General features: G+C 49.9%; 1 long non-coding RNA gene across 2 annotated transcripts; it reads left to right on the top strand.

Moving 5' to 3' along the window:
- The first annotated feature begins 34 nt into the window (after positions 1-34).
- LOC123287326 (uncharacterized) lies at positions 35-25,130 on the top strand. Of its 2 annotated transcripts, XR_011504444.1 has the most exons (5): positions 35-139; positions 1,420-1,666; positions 23,330-23,427; positions 24,212-24,290; positions 24,801-25,130. It is a non-coding gene; the product is annotated as an uncharacterized lncRNA (long non-coding RNA). The 2 variants fall into 2 exon arrangements; XR_006530576.2 differs by lacking the exons at positions 23,330-23,427; positions 24,212-24,290; positions 24,801-25,130 and adding an exon at positions 12,246-20,087.
- Positions 25,131-25,939: the final 809 nt, after the last annotated feature.

The raw sequence follows: 25,939 nt of genomic DNA, 5'->3' as shown, positions 1-25,939 counted from the left end.
ATAAATAGCGCCAGGCGCATGGCTCTTCGGGAGGCGCTGAGATTCCGGGCCCGGCGACCGCGGGGAGCGGGTGCCTCTTAGGAACCGGGTTGCTGGCCTCCTCTTTGCCTTTTGGGGGTTCTTTTTGTAATAGCAGCAGGTGCAACTTTTTGTATTTTAAAAACATTGATTTTCATTTTCGTGTGGGTATGTAGGGGGCCATTATCCACCGAGCTGCGCTCTCTTAGGGCGCCAGGCGGGCGAAGCAAAAGCAGGGATGGCGGGCGGGGCGGCGGCGGAGGTGGAATGGGCGCTTTTTTCTCCCATCTGGTTCCCTTTATTTATTTATTTCGACTAGAAAAAGCGAGCTGGCTTGGAGGGAGTCCGCCCAGCGATCCGAGTGCGCATTGATCAGTGTGGAGAGAAAAAAAGCTACATAAATATATATTATGTGGATGAATCTATAGACAAGAGCTGTCTTGCGCGCGCTCTCTGTCTCTCCGTCTCTCTGCTTTTTTCCTCCTCGCATCCCCAACCTGCCAGAGCAGCCCCAAACCGTCGCCCTCCTGCACAGCGTCTACCGCTACCCGAGCCACCTGGGACTGGGGAGTAGTTGGGCCGCGCTGGGGGGACGGGGCTTAGAGATTCGGGGCCCGACCCGCCTGCGAAGACTGGAGGTGGGTGTTTCCGTCCCGGACGGCCTCCCCCGCCCCAAAGCGCGGCGGCTGGTCCGGCAGGCGGCTGGCGGGAGGAAGGTAGGAGCCGGGCGCCTCGGCCCGCTCGCCCGCCGGGGAAGGCGGCAGGCTCTGGGCGCAGTGGCCGGTGAAGCAGCGAGAGGGACTGGCTTGATTTTGCCCTCATCTGCTTTACTGGTTCAAACGGAATTTTTTTTTTCTTAATCCACCATCAAAGAAATAAAGCCCCCAATCGCCATCCGGGCTGCGGCCAGACCCAGACTCGCGCGGCGTGCGCTGCCCCCGCGGGTTTCGTGTGCAGCACTGCCCGCTCCAGAAGTGCGAGGCTGCGAGTCGCGTTCTCGGGCGAGAGCCGAGGGTCCGGCCGCTCAGCCGGGACTCCGCGGAGTCCCCCGCCAGGTCCGCCGGCGCCGGAACATGGGCTGCGCAGGAGAGGCAGTGGCTGGCGCGGGAGCGGGGTCCAAGCAGCCCCGCCTCTGGGTGCGAACGCTAGTGGTGAACTTGGGTTGGGAGAGCAGATTTTAATATTTACCTGCACCCCATCCTTTCCCACATTTGCTTTTCCAGGGCAGCCTTTTCTCGGCTTCAGAAGCCGGGCAAATTAAAATAACGTGCCCGCTTCCCCGCGGGTTGCGGGGCAGAGCTGCTGGCCTGCCACCGGCCCCTTTTGGGGGTTCTGGGTTTCTTTTCTTGCCCTCGGATGACATGACGTTAGTAAACGATATGTTTAAAATTTTATCTAAAGAAATGAGACCCGGCTTCCTGAAAATCGAGACCAAGCCCGTTTGGTACAACCACAACGCGGAGCTCTCCAGCGCTGGGAAGAGGCCCAAGGAGGCCCCGAGGTTCGCAGCCCCAGGCCCCCAGCCCACCCGGGACACCTCTCCCTGAGGATCCAGGGCCCAAACCAAACAGCAAGTACAATTCTGAGAACTGTGGAACTTCTTCCTTTCATTTTAAGCTTCTCCTGCCTTTGCTTGATGGAATCGTGTGTAAGTATAGTTGATTCATAACTCGGTTCCCGGGATTACATTATCCAGTGTTACTTGATAGTCTAAGAATCGCCCAAGTTGATGGAATGGAACAGAAACTCACACATAGAGCCTCTCTGCCATGTGACTGTGTGGTTGGTGTGCCTGGGACGTGCTGTAATAAGGCAGCATGTCCCCAGTAGGCACTGGGCGGGTCTGAGGGAGGGTTTGAGGCCGTGGCTTGGAGGTGTGTGCATACGTCTTGTCAGGACTGTGGGTGCTTATGTGGACGCAGTGTGGCTGTGTCCATAGACCCTGTTTGTCTCCACACTCTGCCTCTGTGTGTGTGTGTGTGTGTGTGTGTGTGCACCCACCAGCCTGAGACCTCTTCCTCCCCTTTCCCTCCGGACACATCAGCAGAGGCCAATAACTTTGTCCAAAATATCTACTCCCACATCATCTCCTGGTGCTGGCGCTTACCTTCCAGGATCTCACAGTGGAGTGGAATATATTTTCTGCCATAACAGGAGAGTTTAGGAGAGTAGTTCCTACTTTAGGTCTCTCTTTCTCTCCCTGCCTGCCACCCCCTCAAAGCAAAGTGAGAACAAGGGGAAGTGAAGGGAGTGAGCTGAGGAGCTGGGAAAGGAGGGACCTGCGCAGAGAAGGGCAGCTGAGGCTCACCCTCCACTTCTTCCTGCCACCACCCCAGCGTCCCCCCTGCCCCCCGTCCAAGTAAATTATTCACGGGTTTTTCATTATTCATATTATTATTAATAATAATAGCCAATACATAAATAAAAGCAGTCCCTGAGCGGGAGTGGGTGGGAGAGTGGAGTTGTTAATGAAAGGGGGCGTCTAGTTATTTCAGATGCCCGCAGAAACTCCTCCATCAATACAGCGCCAACTCCCTCCAGGACTGCGCCTCTTCCCCCTGCAGCACGGCCCCTCCCTGTGTCTCTCCACTGTGGACCCAAAGCTGCGGAGAGCTCCTTCTTTCTCAGGTGAAGGTCTTCACCCTCCCCTCTCTCTCACCTGAGGATGCCTTATTTTGGATTTGGGCTATGTCCCCTTAGGGGGAAACACATTTTCACCTCTCAGGCCTCCAGCAGGTATGTGGTGAAATGCCCCACCTCCTCCCAGCTTGCTGGGGCAGAAGCAGCCTGAACACCAGGGCCCATGTAACTGAGCTACCCTATGTCAACAGCAGCCGAAGCAGCTCCTATCATGGCATTGATCTCTTAAAGGCAAAGAGCTAGATCTCTTAGGCTCCCACCTCTCTGCCACAGCAGAGTGTTGGGGATAAAATAACATGGACAGGTATCTCAAACTAATGTAGTAAAGGAGCAGGACCCCTGAGAAAATAGTAAGGAACATGGTTAGGTTGGCTTTTTGGTATCCTTGCCCTTGAGATTCTAGATAGACTGGAGTTCATTTTTTTTTTTTTTTTTTTTTTACCTTAGGTCATCAAAAAGAAATGTAATTAGGAAAGATGGGGGCAAAGTATTACTCACCGTGACATTTAAACAGATTTAAAACTTTTTCTCCAAGTGCCACTTCATGGCCACAATTATTCCATCCACTGAGAGGGAGAAGGCTGGTGAAGGGAAGTGGGAGCTGGGAACACTGCTTCTCGTTTTCTCTCTGCGTTTGGGTTTACATTTTGTTGCTGATTCAGGAAGCCCCATAGGGTGGGGATCTTTGCTCTGGTGGTGTATTTCTGCAGCCCTCGCCATTGCCTCCTGCTCCTCACTTCCCTTTGCTTCTCCTCCTCAAGGAGGAAGGAAGCCCTTCTTGTGCTCAGCTTCCCTCCAGCTGAGCCACCATCACTCTCCTCCCTCTGGCATCCACTGAACTACATTCCGTAGCCCTGGCCATGGCCACACACCCTCAGACCTGCTCTGGCTCTCCTGCGTGTGCATCTTCTCTCCGTTTAAACTGTGAACTGTTGGAAGGCAGGAATCCAATGATCTGACCTCTCCTCCTCCCCCGCATCCTCTGTCAATAGGCGTGGGCACACAGTTGGTGCTCAGGGTGGAGTTTTCTTGATACCAATGGCTAATCTGACTTTGAGGGGCAATGCTGGATTCATTCATCTGGCCCTAAGTATGGGGAGCTACAGGGCCCCAGCAGACTCTCTCCGAGAAGGAGGTCAGAGTTTGGGATGAGAACCGCATTTTAGACCACACACAGCAGTTCAGCCTCTCAAGGCAGCCTGGCTTGGCTTGGAGGCGTCACTGCCCAGTCATTCTTGTGTTCATCCAGCCCATCCAATCTACCACTGGAAGCAGCAGAGAAAGGACAGGCCTGGGAAGAATCTGCTGTCTAGTTAGACCAAAGTCATACCAAGTGAAAAGCCCCAGAGCCTCAAATGGCAGCAGATGGTTAAATGTCTTCCAGACCTGAGGAGTTCCACATGCGAGAAAACAAAACAATCCAAGTTGTATGTAATGATCTGTGATGGGGGTGGCAGCCTTGAGGAAAGAGGGGCCCTTGTGAAGGCAGGATGCAGAATGAGGTAGATGGCCAGAGAACTGGGTGATGGCCTGGCCTTAGGGCTAGGATGGCAAGAAGCAGCTGGTTCTCCAAGGTTGTGTTGAGAGCAAGCTGAAAAGAGAGCTGCGATCTGCATGGGGCTCCCCTAACAGACCAGCCCTCCAATTAAATGTCTCTAGGGAATGACTGCTCTGCCCAGACCTGCAGAGGGCAGTGAGGGGAGGCTGCCGAGAGGGAGAGTGACTTGCTGTCTGTAGAGAGCTCATGTGTTGTCTGCCTCAGAGAGCAGAGTAGCCACACAGGGCATCACCCAAATGAGGGGTAGAGTGGAAGGAGCTGGTGATGTGTGCCTTGGGGCTCTGGAAAAGGTGGAGCTCATGTGGGCAGGGCATCCAGGGAAAGCTTTCTGGTGGAGATAGCTCTGATCTGGTGCTGCAAGAAGGGCTGGGTCAGCTTGGGAAGAGAGGGTGGAGGTTGAGGCAGTGGGTGGAGTTGCCAGGACTGGAGTGTGTAATGGGCTCTGGGTTCTTGTGGGATGGTGAGAGGGTGCCAGTTCCTAGAGGGGCTCCTATGTGGAGGTAGTTTAGATGGGGAAGATGGGGCTTTGAAGGCAGCCTCAGAAGTCTCTTTCTAGTCTTTTCCACAAGCCTAGGGCTTCTCTGTCCTTGAATAATTTGGGAAGGTTTAGTGGTATAAGGAACAGTAATTGAGGTTATTAATTTATTAACATTAGCAGCCTTTTGCCACTCAGAATAGATGATTGAAGGGCTCCCCTGTCCTGTCCTGAGCCCACGGCAGGCCTGGTAGTGGGAGCAAACTCATGGAGGGAGGAAGAGAATCAGAGGTAGGATGTTGTGTGTTTTGGGAAACCCAGGGGCTCCCCAGAAGGGACTGAGCTGCCTCCTGGAACGCAGACAAGGGCGAGGACTGGCAAGAGAGGGGCTTCTGGGCTGTTTTCCCTGCTAGCTGAGCCCCAGGGACATGTGGCGTTGGTCTTGTGGGGCCTCTGGCTTTGGGCAGCAGTGAGGATCACATTGGGGAGATTCTGGGCCTTTGGGTCAGCCTAGACATGCTGCCCGTTCCCAGGCTTCCATGCCAACCCAGGGCTTTGCTTCTTTTGCTGAGGGTGGGCAAGAAATGGACACAAGAGGCAGGATAAGGGGTCTGGAATCCCAGCCAGGGCATCTTCATGTGGTGGGGCTGGGAGAGCCAGAACTCGACAGAAGGGACCTGAGTCATCACTTTCTTGGCCTCAGCTTTCTCCTCTGTAAAATGGAGACTGCAATTCTTTCTTCCACCCTCCTTTCCCTCCTCACATCACATCCAAGAAGGTGAGACAGTGGCATATCTGTGAGGCTGACTCATGGTTCTCATGTAAAAAATTATTAAGGTCAGAGTAGAGACTGAGGGTCAAAATGGGCCACAGAAAGGTGTAGATAAAGTTAACTTGTTTGCACCAGAGGGTTAGGAATTTACTCCTTATCTTTCCCAAAGAATTTACATTATTTAAAAAGGAGCCCGGGCCAGGCAGCCCTCAGCCCAACAGGAGCAAGTCCTTACAGCTGCCTTGAGGTAAAGCTGGTCGAGCCGGACTCCTTGGCTTCTGGTCCTGCCTGTCCCACTTACTACTTCTGTGACCTTGGACGGGTTGTTTAATCTCTGTGGCTCAGTTTCCTTATATGTAAAATAGCAAGAGGAAGAGAACCTACCTCATAAAGTTGTTGTGAGGATTAAATGAGTAAATGCAGGCAAAGTAAAAGGCTTAGATCAATGTCTGGCCAGCCAATATTATCGGAGCATCACTAACAGGCCCTTGGGGGCTGAAGAGCTTGCTGAAGCCCCTCCCACATCCCACAGATGACGAGGGGCCTTCCCCTCTGGCCAGGGCCTGAGTTGGACCCTGAGTTGGACCCGCAGGAGATGTCCTCACTTGCTGCAGAACTGTTTCTCAAGGTGCTCCGGGGTGCGGGAAGCCTTCTGGGAGGATGGGCCCACATCACGGCCTCTTCCTGGGGCCTGCCCCCTGTACTGGCTGCCGGCCCTCCCCAGCACCTTCTTACCTGAGAGGTGTTGCCACAGCGAGTCCTTTTAATTGTGATGTTTTACTAATTAGTTTTTAATTATGTTAATTTAATGTACATGAGCCCTGAGGTTTTCAGACACTGGGCTCACTTTAGAAACTGGAAGAGTAAGTTGTAGTTATCACACACACAATGCTGTAGGTAAATGTTGCTTTATCACGGCCACAATTTCGCTGATAATGATGCTGGATCCACAGCTTCTACAGGGCTCTCTAGTTTTAATTTTCCCAGCTGCCGCTGCCAGACCTCCTCAGTCTAACACGCAATCCTTCAGATCGTGCTGGGGTTAAGAAACTCAGTGTCCACAGGCTGTGCAGGTGACATGAAGGAATGAGGTGGCTGGATGGGACAGGAAGAACCCAACTGGACAGGGGCTCAAGACGATGAGACTGCAGGACATTTACACCAGGCTAGATCTTCAAAGAGGTGTTATCTGGGGGCCTCAGACTCACCTCCTTGAGTGGACCCCTCCTGCTCACTCACCCAGGAGCTGGATGCTGACAAGAGCTTGACCAGGAGGCGGTGGCTACGAAGCCTGGGGAGAGGGAAGGAGAGGCTGCCGATGAGGATGGAGAGGGCTTGTGGGCAGTCCAGTTGGCCACTACAGGCCATGGAGGGATGTAGGCTTGTGTTCCAAGGGTGGCAGGTGGCCATGGGGTGGGGGTCTTGCAGCAGGGCTGCATCATAGGAGAGACTTAGAGTGGGGTCTCATTGACCATATGCTGACCAGCTGCTGGTAATAACATAGAAGAGTAAAATCAATGGGACAAGACTAGGACAAAGAAGGCACTGGGTATTCATGAAGAAAGGGCAAGAAGGGAGAAATCACCCCCCGTTCCCTGGCCTGACACACATGTGCTGAGTGGAAGGGGCACCGAGTCAGGCCCATTCTCCATAGATCATTTCTTCATTCAAAGGATGAAGGTTTGCTACCACTAGGAATATTTAAAGAACATGCCACAGGTTTTCAAGAACCAACTCCCCCTCAAATAATTCCAAGATGGCACCCTTCTTTTAGTAAATTTAAAGTCTTCCAAAGTGTGTATGTAAAGTTGTATATATAAATTCTGGTCTCTTTCTAAACAGACATGTGAATATAAATTTTGCACAAAGAGTATAATTTAAAGAAATACAGTCTATAAATACAACTGGGTATTTATTGCTTTAAAATATAAGACTTAAATTACTGTACTTTACATACAGACATGCATAGGTGCGTGCATTGTGTAGAGAAGGAGCTGGACTTTGGGACCAGACAGATCTGTCACTTACTGGCCATAGGAGTCCTGCTCTGAGAGCCTCAGCTTCGTCATCTGAAACATGGGCATGATAACATTGCCTGTGATTGTCATGAAGAGGTAATAAATTCCTGAAAGAGGTGATAAATATTTAGTGCCTACCATGTAGTAGGTGCCCCATAAATGTTAGCTCTGTTTATTATGAGTGTATTCATTAAAAAGTGAACCAATTCTCTCCTTTCCAGGTATAAATATCAGGCTGTAGCAGAAAATAGCATTTAGAATGTCTGTAATGGGACCTGGAGATTTTCTAAAGAAGAGGGCAGTTGGGGGCTCTCCTCCATGATCCTCCCAGCATGTTGGGGAGATGAGAGGCATGTGAGTCTCTGGTTGGAGGTGCAGTGTTGTGGGAGAGCATTTTGGGGAGCGGAGCCCAGGTCAGGGAAGGGCCCCATGAATTTCTGCTCACTCAGCAACTCAGTGATGCCCACCTGCATTCAGGATTAGGAAGGGGTCCACACTAGCGCACACCGACCATTGCCTTCACACTGTTGGGGGGCCTGCACCCATACATCTGCACGCCCAGACCCAGGGGAGGCTCCCACACAGGCCTGCATGGCGCAGCCCCTCCCGGGGAAGGGGAAGGGTGGGCGAGCTCTGTGACTCACTGCCTGGCTCTGTGCCCTCTCGCTGAGTCACAATGTAATTGATCCCTCCCTGCGCCAGGTTTCTGCTCTCATGTGACCCAAAGCAGGGTCATTTCCAGACCCAGACTGGGGAGGCCTGGCTGGGAGAGGCAATCCCAGGAGGGAGGGGCAGGCTGACAGAACCTTGAGGGTGGCCCTGAGCCTTGTGTATGACTTTCCTTGACGTCTGCTGGGGTGCGGTGTGTGCAGGAGTCAGTGGTAGACATATATGTTCCCTTCCTCGCTTCCATTGGTGTCCCCATCAGAGTAGGGCTCTCCCTGTAAAATTGCCTCCAGGAGATCATGAAGGGGGTGGTTTGGTCGCTGGGAATCTCCTTGAAGATGCTCAAGGTGTTTGTGCTTCAAGGACGAGGGTGCCTCATCCTTGTTTCGAAAATGAGTGGTGGGCTTGGAGGAGCCGAGGAGTGGGCGCTAGGAGGTTATGTGATCCACACATCATACAAGGGCAATGTCACCCCTTGGGGCTCAACCTCATGCCATCCTTGGCCCAGAAAGAGAAGAACCACCTCTGGTACTGATGAAGTGAGAAACTCCGGCTAGCTGGGATAAAACCACAAGTTCTCCTGGCTTCACGGCAGAGAGCAGAGTAAGGGTCACCTCTGCCAAGGTCATCTCCAATAGATAGATGTGGGGTGTGTCTACAAGCCCCTAGACCAGCAGTTTCCACATGGGCCCTCCTATTGATGGCATCACCACCAAGCCTGAAACAAGTCTTGGTTTCTGTATCCTCATCTATAAAATGGGCATAAAATTCTCCTTCTGTCCCAGAGAGGTCTCTAATGACTATATAAAGCTCTAAGAAATAACCAATCGTATTGTTACAAACCTGCCCCCTCCTCTGTTTCCTGGTCTCTTGCCCTTGTCCTGACCCATGAGCTGGCGTCCACACGGTGGGATCTGTGCCCCTTCTGGGTTTTAATGACTGCTCCCAGTCCTGGTTTGGAGATGACCCCCACTGAGGGCAGAGCCAGGTCCTGATGGGGTTTTGTGCCAGGAGTCACTTCTGTGGCCACCAACAACAGAGAGGGCTCAATTTGGTCTCAGACGGGACTCAGGAGAGACTCGCTGTGTGCCCTTGGGTCACCTGCTTCCCCTCTCTGGACTTCATTCCCTGATTCATGAGATGGGGATGGTAATCCTTGCTCTGTACAACCTGTGGGGACTGGGGAGGATCAGAAGGAATTGCGCCTGGAATGTAGGGTGTTTACAGTGTAGATCGGCTCCTCTCCCTGCCTACCCCATCCTTGCCTCTGCACAGCCCCTGCACAGCCTCAGAGCAGCCCTGAGAACAGAAGGAGCAACCCGGTTCTCACATCCATCCTCCTCCTCTTGATTATTTCTCCCAATCACACTTAATAGCTGCCTGGCTTTGGCTGCAGCCCGGTATATAATAACCTGCAATTATTGTCCACTTAAGCTGTCCCTAGGGCCTTGTCTGTTGTGCTGCCCAGGCCCGCATGGCCAGCCTGCTGATTTCCCTGTCAGAGTCACCACCATGGGAAGAAAGCCCCCGAAGGGCTGGACTGACAACCTGTTTGGCAGGGCTGCCACCTCCACGGCTGCAGCTTCTTCAGAGACGGGGCCTCAGAGGCTGCCCCCTCCAGGCCTCATCCAGCCTTGGTGCCCCTCCGTTCTGGGGCCTGGCCCTCTGGGCTGTCCACAGCCATCCTCATCCTCTGGCCCCTGGCCCTAAGCATGCACTTGTCTTCGGTTCCGCGTCTGCGCCTTTGTTTACCCTTACCCTAGGCTACCTGCTGCTTACTACAGCCCAGCCCCTTTGCAGGCTTAGTTCCTCCTCTCTGCATCCTGATAGAGAGGCATTGGCATTTTACATACCAGGCCACTGAAAGATCAGAGAGGTTAGGTGTCTTTCCCAGGGTCACACACCCAGGAAGTGACAGAGCAAAAATTCAAAATCAGGCTGGCTGATTCCACGGCTCACTTATTTCATCCTTATGCTGTGCTGTCAGCTCTCTTCAGAACAAGTCCTGCCCCGCCTTGGTGGCTCTGCTCAGTGCCTCCTCTTTTGGAAAGTTACCTCTCCCACTGCAGTAGCCCTGATCTCTGCTACTCTGAACCCTTACAGCCGTTGAGCGGGCGCCAGGTGCCCTCAGCCCTATTGGGCAGAGCATGAGTTTCCCTGCTCTCCCCTCCTCTGCCCTTTTGACTCAGGAGCATCTCTGTGTGCAGACTGGATGAGCTGAGCCTTGGTCGTAGTTCCAGTCTCCCCTTCCCAGCTTTGACTCGTAGTCTCATGAGCATCTCTCCTTGGGCCGGATCCTTGCTGCTCCTGACAAGGGCCCACACCCATCTGTGCGGTCGACATTTGGGTTCTCTCTACAGCTCCCCCTGGCTCTCATGGTGGTTATGATGGTGATAAAAATCTAATTTTCGGCTGTGAAAGAACACGCAGGACCCTTGCAACCACTAGGGGATGGCAGGACCTGAGGGTGTTGGTATTTTCACACCATTCAGAATCTATTAATTAAATGACTGGGGACAAAAGAGGGTGTCCAGACCCTAAGTGAGGACCCTTATCCTGAGTGCTGGTTGTCCTGGTGTGCATCTGTGTGTCAGTGAGTGTATGCGTGTATGCGTGTCCACATAGTTTGGAGAACTGTCATGACAATGGCTGTGGGGCCTGTTAGGGCTTGTGGTGAGTAGAGTTAGGGGTCTCCTGAGCATCAGGCCAGAGGCACCTGAGAGCTCAGAGGGACTCTGAAGGCCATCACCAGGGGGTCCTCTGGGCTGCTGTCTTACTGGCAGTCACATTGGGCTTGGGCTGTTGGCGGAGGAGGTACAGGAGGCCTGTGGCCCAGTCTTTGTTGGGTCCACACACCTGTGCAGGCTCCAGGCCGGATCCTCCTCCCCAGCCCTGCCCAGAGGACACTCCCTGCCTCCTTCCAGGCTCACTCACCCTTTGCCTGAATGTTCCTCACAGCCGCTTGCATTTTTCAATCCTTGTCTTGGAAACAGATTCTCATCCAGAAGACTTTGTTGGGAAACAGTTTTGGGGGTGCCTGAGTCCTTCTCTGGCCCCTCACCTCTTACAGGTTAAGTCTGAGGCTGGCCTGAAGGCGTCTGGTGCCTCAGGAAGGAGCCAGCCTTCCCTCTTCTGAGGGAGGCGGTGGGCCTTGTCTCTTGGCCTCCAGCCGGCTGCCCGGGTGCTGACACCCTCCCTGCCCCAGCATCTTTCTGGCCTCTCGCAGCCCTGCCCTCCTCTCAGGCTGGCCTGTAGCCCTGGGGTGAGACCTCTCAGGAAGGGGTGGGAAGAGACCCCCGGGCAGGGGCAGCACAGGTGAGGAGAGGGGCCAGGACCAGCCTCGCCAGCTACCACCCACAGCAGCACTTGGGGACTTTGCACTGAGAGGGGTGAACACGCAGTGGCCTTTGTTTCCTCTACCCGTTTGCTCCAGGCCCCAGGGCCCAGTCTTTGCCATGCTGGGGGAGGGGAAAACTCCAAACGTGCTTGGTAAAGGTCACCCACTCTCCTTTCGGCATCCTCCAGTCTTATATGGGCAAATCCTCCATCTCTGGAGGGTTTTCTTCCCCTCTCGCCTCTAGCCAAGATGGCATCTGAGGTAGGGGGAACCTCACATACCTCGAAGTGGGAGGGCGCCTGGATGGGCTCCTTGGGGTGTGGTAGCCATGCTCTCCCTTCTGGGGACCCCAGAGTGGGAGCTGCAGGCTACTCTGCCCACCAATGCCAGCTGGACGTCATGGTCAAGGGAACCCCTGGGTCCCAGCACCTCCTACACCCACCTACAACCTGTCACCCTTACCCGGGGAACCCGGGATTGACCCTGGTTTCCAGTGCTCTTCCTGCATTTCCCACCCCAGGATGCAGCCAGACAGCTTCTGGAATTCTCCTGCACTGCAGGTAGGTAGGATGGACAGGGAGAAAGAATTGATGAAATCTGTCGAAACCCATCTTTCTGCCTAAACCCACTCTCCTTTTACCTCTCTGAGTGGTGGCCCAGTTTGCCCAGAGCTGCCCAAACAGGAGGTGCCACCTAGTCCCCAGCTTCAGCTTCCTTTGAAAATGTGCTTTTCTCTCTTCCCTCCCCGTTCTCTGCTTCAGGTCCAGCTCTGGGGTGGGAGGAAGGTGCGAGGCAGCAGCCAGAGTAACACCTGCCCTTCCTCATTGTCTGCTCCCCAGATCAGAAGGCTTCTGTGGTCTGTTTCCCACTCCCCAGGCCCAGGGACGCTGGAGGATGGTCCTGCAGCCTAGTCGCTTTGTGAGCCCAGCCTGGGCACAGCGCGGCAGCGTGTCTGACAGAGCAGCAAGACCACCAGTGCCACCGAGGACCCACAGTGAAGTCAGCTTCCTCAAAGTCTGCTTCAAACATTTATAAGACGAAAAAACAAAGATTTCCCTCTGGGGTGGCTTTCAAAACTAGTTTTGATCATTTGAAGAGTAAATCCTTAGCTACTTAGAAAGCTTGACAATCTAAAATGATTCATTTGTCAAATATTTAGGTTAGTTGAGACTTAGCATTTACTAGTATGTAAAGGAGGCTTGACTGGAAACTGATCAGACAGATTTTGTGTGTAATGTTCCAATGTACTTCGGCCGCTTTCGTCACTGATGGGCACACCCCTCAACATAGCACCCACCCTCCTGTGTGTGCGCACGTGTGTGTGCACGTGCTTGTCAGGGACGCACGTGTGAGCGCATCCTCCTCGTTGGGGTTTATTGTATTTTCTTTGTGTTGCTAATGCTTTTGGCCTCTGGGGGTGCTCTATATATACAGATGCAGAATTTGAGAAACACAGGATTTTCAACCTGAAAGGAACCTTAGGCATCTTCTAATCCACTTGTCTCATTTTGCACATACGGCAATTAATGTCCAAAGAGGTGAAGGGATTTGCTGGGGTCGGGGTGGGGGGTGTCAGATGTAGAACCCAGGTCTCTCTCTTTCTCTCTCTCTCTCACATGCACACACTCACTCGTGCTGTAGTAAGAGAGGGCTGTTTCCTCATTGTTCACAGCATTTCTTTGTTTCTCTCTCTCTCTCCCTTGTGCTTCTTTTTTTGCCATCAGTCTGTCTGTCTTTCCTCCTCCCCTCGCTGCTCTGCGTTCCTGGGCCGGGAGCTGAGGTGGCATAGGCAGTGGAGATGCTGGCTCCCAGGAAGGCTGCCGCAGCAGCTGGCCAGGCCAGTGCCCACCAGTAGTGGGGAAGTCGAGGCACAGCGTGTTCTCTGCTTCCCTGTCAGCTGTGAGCCTAGGGCAGCAGTGCCTCAGTCCTGGGGGAAGAGGCACAGAGGAAGGAGGGTGGGTTGGCCCCGCTGTTATGCAATCTGTTTTCAGCCTGATCCTCTTTCCTTGGCTCCCTCCCCTGGGAGCTGACGTTCTCTTAGGGAGAGGCAACCGGTTACCTCCTGGCCATTCCTCCTTCTTGAGTCCTTTTCTCTAGCCCGAGCCACGTGACCTCCAGTTCAGATACCCCTTTCTGGAAGATGTATGTTCTCCTTGACTCATATCCGAGAGACACGGGAGAGTGCTCCCTTCTCATCCTGATATCCTGATGCTGAAGTCTGGCTCCCAATTCTAAGCAGACGGTAGAAATGGCTGTTTGGCTGTGTCTCATTTTCCAGAAAGGCATGGAATCTCAGATTTGGAATGGAGTTTAGAGGTCATCTCTCTTACTCCCACAGCTGTTGGAGGAATCCATCCTCTGACATCCCTCAAGTTTGTCCATTCTGCCTAACCCCCTCCAGTGATGGGCCAGTTCCTTTAAACAGTCCTCCTATCATGCATTTCTCTTAAGGCGCAGCCTTGTCTTCTTGCTTCCCACCAAAGGTCCTGCAGTAGGTGGCTTCCCCTGTTTTCTCAACTTCTTTGTTTCTCCTTTGTTCTATAATATGCTTAAATCTGGCTTTTGCCTCTCCCACTTTACTACCAAAATTATCCTTACTAAAGTCATCAGTGGTTTCCTTCGCCAAATCCAGCAGCTATTTCTTTTGTCTTTGTTTAAATGCTATTAACCACTTCGTTGAAATATTTTCTTTCTCTTTCAAGAAATGCATTGTTCTCTCTTTGTTCTCCCACTACTTCCCACTAGCCCTCTCGACTGGGTCCTTTCTCTGTCCAGTCTTTAAATACTGGGCTTACCCCAGTCTCACTCTTGAATTTTTCTTCTTTTTATGCTTCACACTCTCCTAGGGTCACCACATTCTTGCCCAGGAGCCTAATCCCCCATCAAATGCTGGTGGTCCCAATTGAACGTGTCCAGTCCCCCCTGCCTTCCTACGCTCTGCCACATCTTCGCCTCCTCCCCACCAGGCCCTCATTCTGTCCTACTTACACTATTGCCGTAGTCTTCCAGCTGGTCTCTTTGCCCTTGACCTCACCATCTCTGACCCACATGCACTTAACCCTGCACACAGGATGAATTTTCTAAAACTTAGGTCTGGTCATGCCAACTCCCTCCTTCAAAGCCTTCCCATTGCCTCCAGGATAGAACCCAATCTTGTTGGCCTGGGATTCCAGGATCCTCATACCCTATCCTGTTTCCTCTGCTTCCCCATCTAAGTCTGTCTTCTGGCACCTCTTCTTCCCCCTGTCCTGGGTCCCCGGCCCTAACTGGTACCAGTCTCATCCTCGCTCTCCCAGCTCCCACTAAGTTCTACAGTCCCACGATCTCGCTCACTCAGGGCCTGCTCCCCGCTCTGGAATCTTCGCTCCTTTCTTTTCCTAGCTAACTGCTGCTCAGTTTTCACATCTCCCCTTGAGCATCACTGCTTCAGGGAAGTCTTAGTTGCCTGACTCCACAGACTAAGGTAGGTGACCCATTGCACACTCCCAAGATACTCAGTCCTTTTTATAGCCATCTGCAAGACTGTCATGATTTAATTAGTTACTGGTTGATTCCTCCCGCACCCCCAGCCTCAGTAGACTGTACATTCCTCCAGGTCATGACGACTGTGCCTTGTTGTTCCCTCTCCACCCCAGCGCCTGTGTGCACCATAAGCTCTTGTCTGATTGGGTGATCGGAGAGCTTTGAATATGCCCACCTGAGTAGGATCTTGATCCTATAACCGGGCAATAGAGGCACAAGGTTATCCCCACTACGACAGTGACCTGATGAAAATTTGGGTTTCAGGAAGATTGGCTGCAGAGCTTCATACAGGACAAGGCGGCAGCAGCAGCAGGGACTGGGGCCTGGCAGCGGTACAGGCATGAGGTGCGGGTCTGAGATGAGTGACTTTCCTCTCCCAGCCCATATGCTTCCGATGGAGAGTCCAGGAGATGGAGGCAATTTGCGCGTGATTGAAAATGAACAGAATCCAGGAGTGGGCTTATGATAAGCTCAGCACACGATTGTGGAATGACCTTACCTTATTGTGGGAAGGTTTTCTCTCACTTTCTTCTCTTTCTGAATCTGTTCTTATTTCATTCCTTGGTCCCATCGCCTCCTCTTCCAAGAGTGGAATCCAGAAGAAGATGCTCTCTGTTTGGAAGAATGTTCCTATCTGATTGGCTGCTAATTTGTTAATATTTTTGTTATTCTCCACAATACATGCACAACTTTCAGGTATCGCATCTGGAGGCATGAACCCCAGAGAAGAATAAAATTGTAGTTGGAAGAATCCAAAAGTGGCTGGGGTTCTGAGGTTCAGACCAGCTAAACTGATAGCTTTTCTCAACTCAAATTTCTGTGATAGGGACAAGGAGTGCCTGTCACAGCTTTCTCACCCTGGGCCCGTGATCTCCAGCCCAGTGACAAGTTAGGACACTGCTTTTCTGCTCTTTGTTATACTGGGCTCTGCCCCATCTCTCTAAAGCAATCTTATAAATCATTGATGAGAATATTTCTATTTTTATCTTAAACATCCTAGCCAAGAAAGCCTTATGAATACTTTCCAAATCAAGTGCTGGCATTGCACGATGCTTCCTCATTGATGGCAGCCCCATTTCATTGTTTTTTTTTTCACTTCTTGGCTCTGCCATCCATGTCAGCAATGCCAAGTCTCAGCTTGGGGGTGGGGGCTGACCCTGATGCAGAAGCTTCTGTGGTGTCCCTTTCATGGGCAGGATCTCTTTTCCTTCCTTCTTCCCCGTGGCTGCCCCCCAAAACCTCCATCTTAAACGTTTTTTTTTTTTGGTAAGGAAGATTGACCATGAGCTAACATCTGTGCCAGTCTTCCTCTGTTTTGTATGTGGGATGCTACCATAGCATGGTTGCATGAGCAGTGTGTAGGTCCACACCTGGGATCTGAACTGGTGAACTCCCAGCCACTGAAGTGGAGTGTGTGAACTTAACCACTATGCCACTAGCCCAGCCACACCATCTTAAACTTTTCAACCTTGAAATGAAGTTATGACTGATATTTATTCTCAGTAAGGTTTTCTCCTGTTGTCCATCCTGCCTCTGAACCACCACCCCTCCATCCTGATCATCATCCATGTTGTGCATAGGAACTCAACTCACTTGAGTACTAACCTACATTTGAAGGCATGAAGTTTTAGTGTTAAAAAACATGCTCTCCTGTTGTGCATTCCCAACTCCACTAGTTCATGAGGACCATGTCTCTTTTGTTCATCACTGTATTCTGGGCATTAGTACAGTGCCTGGCACATGGTAAGCACTCAACAAATATTTGTTGAATAATAAATGAATAAATGAGAGGGCTAAAGGATTAGAAACCCTGCACACTGGGTCTCCTCCATCCCCTAGAACCATCTGGACCTGGCACCCTAAGATGGTTACTACAGGGTTTTCTCAGGCTCATTCTTAGTCTCCACTGAGAAAGCAAGATGGTTCAAACATGTCTTTCCTAATTATCCTCAATTTGTTTGGATTTTTCTTTTACTTTGATTTTTCCTCAGCATTCCTGTTAATAATTTACATTACTTGTCCCTGCTTATGTTGTTTAGCTTGATTCTTTCAACTGAGTAAGTCTTGTATTCCTGACCAGAACAGAAATACCTGGAGGGAGGCACTATATCCATTTACTTCATAGCCCAACTGTAAGACTTGACACAATGGGTGTTTAATAAATGGTTTCCAACTGGCTGATGGAGTGAATGGGTCTCAAACCCAACATCTACTTTTATTTTTAACATTAGAGGTTAGAATCTAAGCCCAGGAGGGAATGCAGAGTATATTTTCAATCCTCTTTGTCGTGACTTGCATAGTGTCTCTGTCTAATTGCACAGAGTATTATGGATTTACGTAGTCTGTTTAATTGTGTGGGTACATAATAGGAAAAATGTTAGGTAACTCAAAATTATCCGGGACACTGGGTGATTTCTAGTCTGTCTTTGCAATAATTAGATGCTTCAGAGAATTTATTCCTTGATATTTTGATGATTATTTCAATAACATACATTCTTTGTTGTGGTTTATGTGCCAATGGGGAATGATGATCCAGGAACTCTGGAATTGTCAGTCCAATACAGATTGGATTGAAGCCTGCCATGATCAATGATGGGGCTCACTGCCATGATTGCCATACTCCCTGCCCCAAGGAGCTCACAGGGCTGGAGGTTGCAGATGTATGCCTGTGGTTCAAGGCAAATATTGTAAATATTTGAACACATAGAGAAGGATGAAGTTACTTCTCATCAGGAAACTGATGAACAACTGATGTAAAAGTCAGTGTTCGAATCAAGTGTTGAAGGAGAAGTCTAATCTTACCAGCCACGACTGTGCCTAATTCCTAGTAGGGGCTCCATGAAGGTTTGCTGGCAGCCTGAGAGAAGACAGTGGTCTTCTAGGAGGAGGGAAAGAGTGAGAAACAGTAGAGTGGAGAGAGCAAGGCTCATTTGGGATGCAGTGAGTTGTGTTCTGGGCCTGAAGCTGAAGCCTGGGGTGTCTGAGCCAGTAGCTGAAGATTAATCTGGTTGGTTGGTTGGAGGCTGAGTAAGAAAGTCCTTGAGTTGAACTGAGGATTTTAGACTTCAGTCAGAAGGCAATGGGAGTCTCCGAATTGTCAGAGCAGGATCTGGGCTGTGCTTCAGTGAGGTTAGGCTGCGCTGGTGAGAGGGCTGTGCTGGATGGAAGGGGCTGAGAGCAGGGGAATCCTTGTGAGGCAGTTGCAGGGGACTGGATGGGGGTAAGCAGGGTCATGAACTCCAGTAGTAGCTGTGGGTGGCAGAGGGGCTTTGTAAAGACAGAATCTGCAGGAGTGGGAGCTGCCTGCAGGATGGGCGGCTTGTCCGTGCAGCCTCTGTCTCTCTCTTCTCCCATCACCCTCCATTCCGTAATGTCACCTCCTTCAGGAGTCTGGCACCTGCATCTCCCACCCCACAGGGAGGCTCTTGTTCATGGAGAGAATTGACTTTAGACAGGGGTGTGTGAATTTATTAAGATCTCTATTTATCTATAAGTAGTTATTTAATGCCTTCCTATGGTCCAAAAGGGTTTGAGTAAGATAGTGTGAATGTATATAAACAAGATTTCCCACCAAATGGGACCTGCAGTTTCAGCCTGATTTCTTGTTCAACAGCACAGTTGAGAGTAAGAGCTTTGGGGTGGACAGTGGGCTTGAATCCTGACTCTTCCAGGGGCCAGCTGCGTGACAGTCAGTAAGTTACTTGTCTGCTCTGAGTCTGGGTCCTTACCTGTGCAGTTGGGAGGCGCATAACCTACCTCCCAGTTTGTTGTGTGGATTAAATGAGATCAGACATGTCAGATGTCATAGCCATAGGAAGCACTCAAATGGAGAGTCAATATCGTAAGACTCCTTACTCACTGTGAATATGATTACTCTTTTTGGCATCAGTAGTCAGGTTGGGAGGGTCTCTCCATGTGGGTGTCCTACCTCCCTTAGCAAGGAAGCTCTTGCTAGTTTATCCAGTATGTGGCCACCTACCTCACTGATGAGATAAAGATGCACATATATTTCCCCAAGGCATGACTTCCCTTCTCTTTCCTGATATTCTCCTGTATACAGTCCTGCCCATTTTGACAAACTGGTACAGGGGAAATACCAGTAGGTGATAACGGTGCTAGCGTTTCCATTTAGGACTCATTCATACAGGTGCACCCTGTAAAGACTTGGAATACAAAATGAGACTGACATTTGTTCTCAGAGACTGACTGGGGTGGGAAGAGGAAGCATGGGCCTCTACATAGATAATCACAGAACAGTGAAGCAGGTGATACAGATGGGTGGATGCAGTGCTGTGGGAGCAGCCCAGGCCAGGTATGAACTGAGTCAAGAAGGAGTAGGAGTCCACCTGGCAGAGAAGGGAGGGAGGCGTTCAGGCCAGCGGGAGGATCGGCTATCTGGGGAGGACAGTGTGTTGGGGAATGTTGGGAAACCCCCAGGTGGCTCAGTAAAACCAGACTGTGGAGTTTTTTCCTGAAGGAGACAAGAGAGAACAAGTATTGGAGAGGATGTGGGGAAAAGGGACTCCTGTGCACTATCGGTGGGAATGTAAATTGTACAGTTACTATGGAAAACAGTATAGAGGTTCCTCAAAAAATTAAAAATAGAGCTATCATATGATCCAGCAATTCCACTCCTTGGTATATACTTGAATGAAATGATAATGGAATATTGAAGAGATATCTGTATTCCCATGTTCAATGCAGCATTATTCACAATAGCCAAGATATGGAAACAACCTAAATGCCCATCAATGGATGCATGGATAAAGATGATGTGGTATGTATACACAATGGAGTATTATTCAGCCACGAGAAAGAAGGAAGAAGTCCTGGAGATCTCATGCACAGTATGGTGAATAAAGACAACAACATTGTATTGTAATCATCAAACGTGCTGAGAGACTAGATCTTAATTACTCCCATGCCAAAAAAGAACTGATAATTCTGTGACATGATAGAGACGCTAACTATTGCTACATGGAAATCACGTTACAATATATAAATGTATCAATTTAACATGTTGTACACCTTAACTTTACACAGTGTTACATATATTTCAATAAAGAAAAAACTATATCAATTCAAAAAAAAGAAGACTGTGGAGTTTCTAATGGGGCATCTGTGTATCAGAAAGGGTCTAATAATGGAAAAAAGGCACTGGGGCAGGGGAACTGAGGTGCTCCTCAAATCACTCCCAGATCATTACCAGTTTCTCCTCTGACTGGTCTTTACAACCAAGCTATGTACTATATTTCCTGGTATGAAATGAAAATGAAAAATGAAGAACTTCTTTTATTTTACCAGATTTATATTCAGAGTCTTAATTTTCTTTTATCCCTTTTTGCCTCTGGAGAGGGATATTCAGTGTCAAAGAATTTCTGGCTTCATCAGCTCAGAGCGTCACCTCCAGCCCCATCTCTTCCCCTTGGCAGAGGGTGAACAACTGTCCTGAGTGAACCTGGGCAACCTGTCCCCACGCCTCCCTGAGGATCTCTGAGGGGCCGGGTGCTCTTAATACGTGCTGCCACCACTAGCACTACTTCAGGGTGATGGTGGGAGGCAGCCCCAGCACGGCCATCTGAGAGGTGCTTGAAGAATGGATGGGGGGAGGCACTGTGCAGGCATCAAGACCCTGCCAGTTTTCAGAACTGCCTAAGTGACTGCAGGACAGACTGGACCTGCCCTGGGATCATTTGCAAGGGTCTTGGGCCTAACTCTAGGCCTTGGTGCCATCTGGGTCTAGGGGTAGGTCTTTGTTGTTGTTTTTTTTTTTGATTCTCCATCTGGCTTATGTTCCGCTAAATGCCTAAGGACTAAGAGGGAATCATTGATGTCGTTTTCCCTGCTGAGTAAATGAACAGGTCAGTTTCTTCCTTATGGCTTTCAAGGCCCCACGTGATCTGAACCTGCTGACCCTCCAGCCTCACTTCTCTCTCTCTCCCAATTCAAATCCTGTGCCCTGGTCAGGCAGCGTCCAATGTCTCATGTCCAACTGGACTCCTTTGAGGCTGCAGCTCTTGCCTCTGCCTGTGATGGCCCCCTGCCCCCATCATGCACCCCATCCCAGTCTGCTCATTCTTTGAGGCCCGGGCCCGGTCAAACCTCCTGTGAAAGTCCTCCTGGCTTTTTGTGCCCTCACATCTTTTCAGAGATCAGAACTGGGAGACCCAAGAGCGTTTAAGGGTCTGAGAACTTAGATGGGAACCTCACTGTTAATTCATGTCGTTGAACATTTTGACTTTCCAGACTGATCTAACGGTGCTTCCAAACGGTGGGGACTTTGTGCTTCCTTGTCTTCTCTGAGACAGCCAGCCTAGGACAGCCTGCAGGAATGGCAGTTGGCCAGTATGGCTTAGCAGTGGGCTGCTCTTTTTTGTTCTGTTGACTCTTTTTCCCCCTTCAAAATAAGCTTTCTTATTTGCAGAGAGTCAAATGAGAAATCTCAGCCTCTGAGCTTGAGGGGTGCTGGGCAGGCACATGCTACATTCTGACCTCCGGGCAGGCACGTGTCCAACCCTCTGGGCAGATCCCCACCTCCTCTTCCTGGCAGCCCCTGATGGCTGCCCCTACTCTGAAATGGTATTTGGTAGAACCTGAGGGATTCTTCTGTGTGTCTGACCACAACCTCTACCCCAGAGGGCCCAGTGTGCAGCCTGCTCCATCCTGGGTTCTGGGGGTAGATGGGAGAAGCAGACTCAGACCCTGCCTTTGGAAGCTTGGGACATGGCTTCCATCCCAAGGATATGCTGGAGGATAGGAAGTTTGGACAGGCAGGGAGGCCCCGAGTGCCGTCCAGATGTGGGAGAGGAGCTGAGGCTAAGTTAGGCCTGTTTCCTCTTGACTCTGGCACAATTCCTTTGTGATCTCTTCTCTCTGGACCTCTGTTTTCTCCTCCATCAAATGGGTATAACCAACTGCTGACTGGCCCCCGGGATTGCAAGATGATAACTTGAGGTAATGTGAAGGGAAATACACTTTTGAGGATGAGGGCAGCCTCTGAGTGAGGAGTAAGCACCCTCCTGGCCCTTTGCATGGAGTCAATGCTGCCTCACTCAAATTTAAACTTCGTTTGTCACCAGCTTTACCATTCTCATTTTCATAGATTGTTTGATGAGGACGTTATGCTCTATTTAAAGCTTCTTAAAAAAAATTGCAGGGTAGTTGGATGGTTAATGCATTTTCATAACACACAACTGTATCAGTTCATCGTAGCAGGATGCTTCCCTGACTCTCTGTGTGTGTGTGTGTGTGTGTGTGTATCTTGGGGAAAGTTACACCACGGGGGGTTCTCTTGGCTGAAAAGGAACCTGGGGATGGTGGAGATACATCAATCAGGAGGTTTGTGGCTCTCCAGTCCATCACTTCTAAAATCAGCTGTGAATAAGGCACAACTTGGAGGGAGGTGCCCTGGAGGACTCAGAGTCTAAACCAGGGCAAGGTTTAATTTGGGAAGGAGGTGTTTGTTCTTAAACATCACATTGTGCTCAGGTAGAGCTGCTTTTCCCAGCTGTGGAAAAAAGGGCTGTCTTCAGGCCTGCAGGGCAGGAAGGGGATCCTGCAAAAGGGCCTGTATTTGGAATTGAGTCCATTTGGAATCAGATCAAAGCTATCTTTGGATAATAGCATTTAAGGCTCCATTCTGATCTTTCCTGTTTTTACTGGGATTCTTAAGATCAGAGTATGAGCTTCGGAAACTTGACTGTTTTTGCTGGCTTGATGGATGGATTGATTAATTTATTAATTAATTAAGTGCTCCGGCCTGCAGACAGACTCATAATTTGAGTTACTTGCCAAGATTTAGAAAAGCAGACTTCGGAAGGTCTGGATTCATCAGGCCCTCGTTCCCCGGGCTGAGCAGGGAGGGCATCACACACTCTTCAGTTACACCCTGCTGCCCAGCTGCCCTTTCACTTCAGACCACCTACCTGGGCCTCCACGCACTTGAGTTTGCAGCCCTGAGGGGGTCAGCTACGCCGGTGGGTCTCTGTGGGTCCTTTTACGTTGACAGGTAGAGGTATTGTGTGTACCTCAAACTATTGTCATAGCTGATAACGACCAGCTTTCTGAACCCAAAGCAGTCATTTCCCACCCATTGTGAGCTCCCGCAGTTTCTCCACTGTATTTCCAAGTATGGGTGTTATGGACCGAATGTTTGTCTCCCCGCAAATGTACGTGTTGAAATCTTAATTCCCAATGTGATATTATTAGGAGATGGGACCTTTGGGAGGTCCGTAGGTCATGAGGGTGGAGCCCTTGTGAATGCGATTAGTGCCCTTATGAAAGAGGCTCAGAAAGCTCCCTTGCTCCCTTCTGCCATGTGAAGACCCACTGAGAAGATGGCTGTCTATGAACCAAAGAGTTGGCCTTCACCAGACGCGAATCCGCTGGCACATCGATCTTGGACTTCCAGCCTCCAGAACTGTGAGAAATAAATGTTCGTTGTTTTAGTACCCAGCCTATGGTATTTTTGTTATAGCAGCCCGAACAGAGAGACACTGGGTACCACTGAGCAGCCAGGTGGGCTTGGGCACGGGAGAGGGTGGGGCTGTACTTGGCTGGATCAGGGAAGCATTAAGCAGGGGAGTGAGCTTTCAAAGGCTATTCAGATGATGGCGTTAGGGCGAGGAATTACAGGCCGGCCCTGGACTGGGGGTCTACAGAGAGATAGGATGAGCTTACAAGAATTTCCATATTTGAAACCCTTTTTGGCTCTTCAGATATAAATTCTCTAGAAATTTTGTCCCATAAGGGAAAAAAACCATTTTTTCACCCCATAGGCAAAAGAAACTTGGGAGAAATGAATATATATGTAATCCCATCTTTAAGATATTTTTAAAATAGTATTGTCACTTTAAAAATTTATAAATGTAAACACTTATTAATTATAAATTGTTGATAATATATGCATAGAGATGTGAAAACAGAACAGTCATATGCTTTCAGTAGAAAATGAAGAGATCTTTATTTAAAAAGCCGTATCTTTTCTAGAACATAGCACATCCATTATAGATACTCAGGGAAGTAGACCAGGGGCCTCCTAAGGTCCTGCAGCTCTGAAACTATGAAAATGCATCTTCTTATTTTCCATCTAGTAAAATTGTTAAACAATTCTGTAAAACTCTGTCTGTTCATTGGTTATGCTGTCTCTGGCTGTGCTCTAACTAACATCGTACTAAGAATTGCATTTTTCTCTCTCCTGACTTAGATTTAAATCTTGCAATCACCGCTGGGAAGTGAGCTGTATCATCTTGAGAAATCAGACCACAGAGACGGGCTTGCAGCTGGTAGGCTGGGTCATCTTTAATCACTTAACCCTTCATGTCAAAGGATGGGTTTTAGCAGCAGATTCCTCCTCAAGAATTTGCCATGGCAGATTTTCTCAAGGAAAACCTGGGAGTTAAAATGAAACAGAGTGTGTACGGTGAAAACCTTGCCTTATAAATTGACTTTTGTGCTTTTACACAAGACTGGTTTTATGTGTATTTCCATGTCACTTTCTCTTGTGGGCGTGTGTCTGTGTCTGGGGACAATGTATATGTCCATGTGCTTTTATGTGAGAATATGCAATGAGTCTTTATGTACAGGTGTGTATGTGAGAGTGTGAATGTGTGCGGATATGTTGCGTGTCTCAGGAAACTTACTTCTTCCCTATCTCATAAAAAGATCCAGGCTATACAAGCCTGGTATAGCAGATTGTTTGAAAAAATGGTTGCAATAATTTCTTTCTTGTATTTATATCCTTGGGTAGTACCCTTCTAAACTGATGCTGGGGTGGGCCATGTACTTTTCTTTAGCCAGTGGGACATTACCAAATGTGACACAGACAGAGAACTGAAAAGCAATTGCACACTGAAGATGTCTTCTCCTGCCGCTCTTGGGAACCCTCAACCAACATAATGTCAATGAACCCTGGCAAACCTGCTGGAGACATGTGGCCCGGTGACCCCTGCCACCCTAGCTGACAGCCACCACTGACTGCCAGACATGTGGATGAGGTCATCCTGGACCAAGCAGCCTCATCCCACCTGTGAACTCTGTGGAGAGACAGCTGTGAGCCCAGGGGAGCCCAGCCCAGATAGCCCACCCACATAATTGTGAGTAAGTAATAAATAACTCCTGTTTGAAATCACTAAGTTTTGGAGTGGTTTGTTACACAGAAAGAGCTCGCTAAGTGATCTAGTTGGTAACAGAGGGAGACACCTCTCCATCAGAGGAAGGGGTGTTTGGTGAGAACTTACGGGCACGAATCATAGGAAGACGTGTAATTCCATGTTTAAACGTTCTTTATAATCCTGTTCTCACTTTATGAGTTTAAAAACATAAAAATTGGCTCTTGTTGGAGGACCTATCATTAATTCTCATACAGAAATGTATGTTACTGAGACCTTGGAAAGAAAGCCAAAGAGAAACAAACCCAGGGAGGACGCCACACTACAGAACCCGCGTCGAGGCCGTGACCTGCTCTCTGGAAGGGAAAGGATTCCTTCCATCCCTCTCCCAGCCCGGCTCCGTGGGGTGGGCGTCACTTCAGCGTATATTACCCAGGAGCTCACCCCGGGCATCTTCACTCCTTGAAGAACAGCGCCTATCAAATGAGGCTCTCAGAGAAACAAGATTCTCTCTCCTGCCTGAGGCCTGCCTTTCGGGGACCTGCTCCCGCTTTGGATAATTGACCCTGGGGATGATTGTCCCTCTCAGGGGAGACCATGTGTACTTCCAGGGACAAGACCTTCACCCTGCAGACTGCAACAGGATATCAGGATATAATGATCAGCATATTCTAGACGGGTCTACTTACATAGAGAAGCAGAGATGGGTGAGGAAATTGCTTGTGCGTGCCTGTGTAGTGTGTGTAAATGCAAGAATATTCGTTCCAACGTCAGGGTGCGTGACTTTTGCAATTCCAGCTCCTGTTCTACTTTGCAAGAAATTC

This window comes from Equus asinus, chromosome 7 (assembly GCF_041296235.1).
Source record: "Equus asinus isolate D_3611 breed Donkey chromosome 7, EquAss-T2T_v2, whole genome shotgun sequence".
Classification (NCBI taxonomy): domain Eukaryota; kingdom Metazoa; phylum Chordata; class Mammalia; order Perissodactyla; family Equidae; genus Equus; species Equus asinus.
Note: the sequence above shows the minus strand (reverse complement) of the source record. Positions and strands in the feature narration are given on the sequence as shown.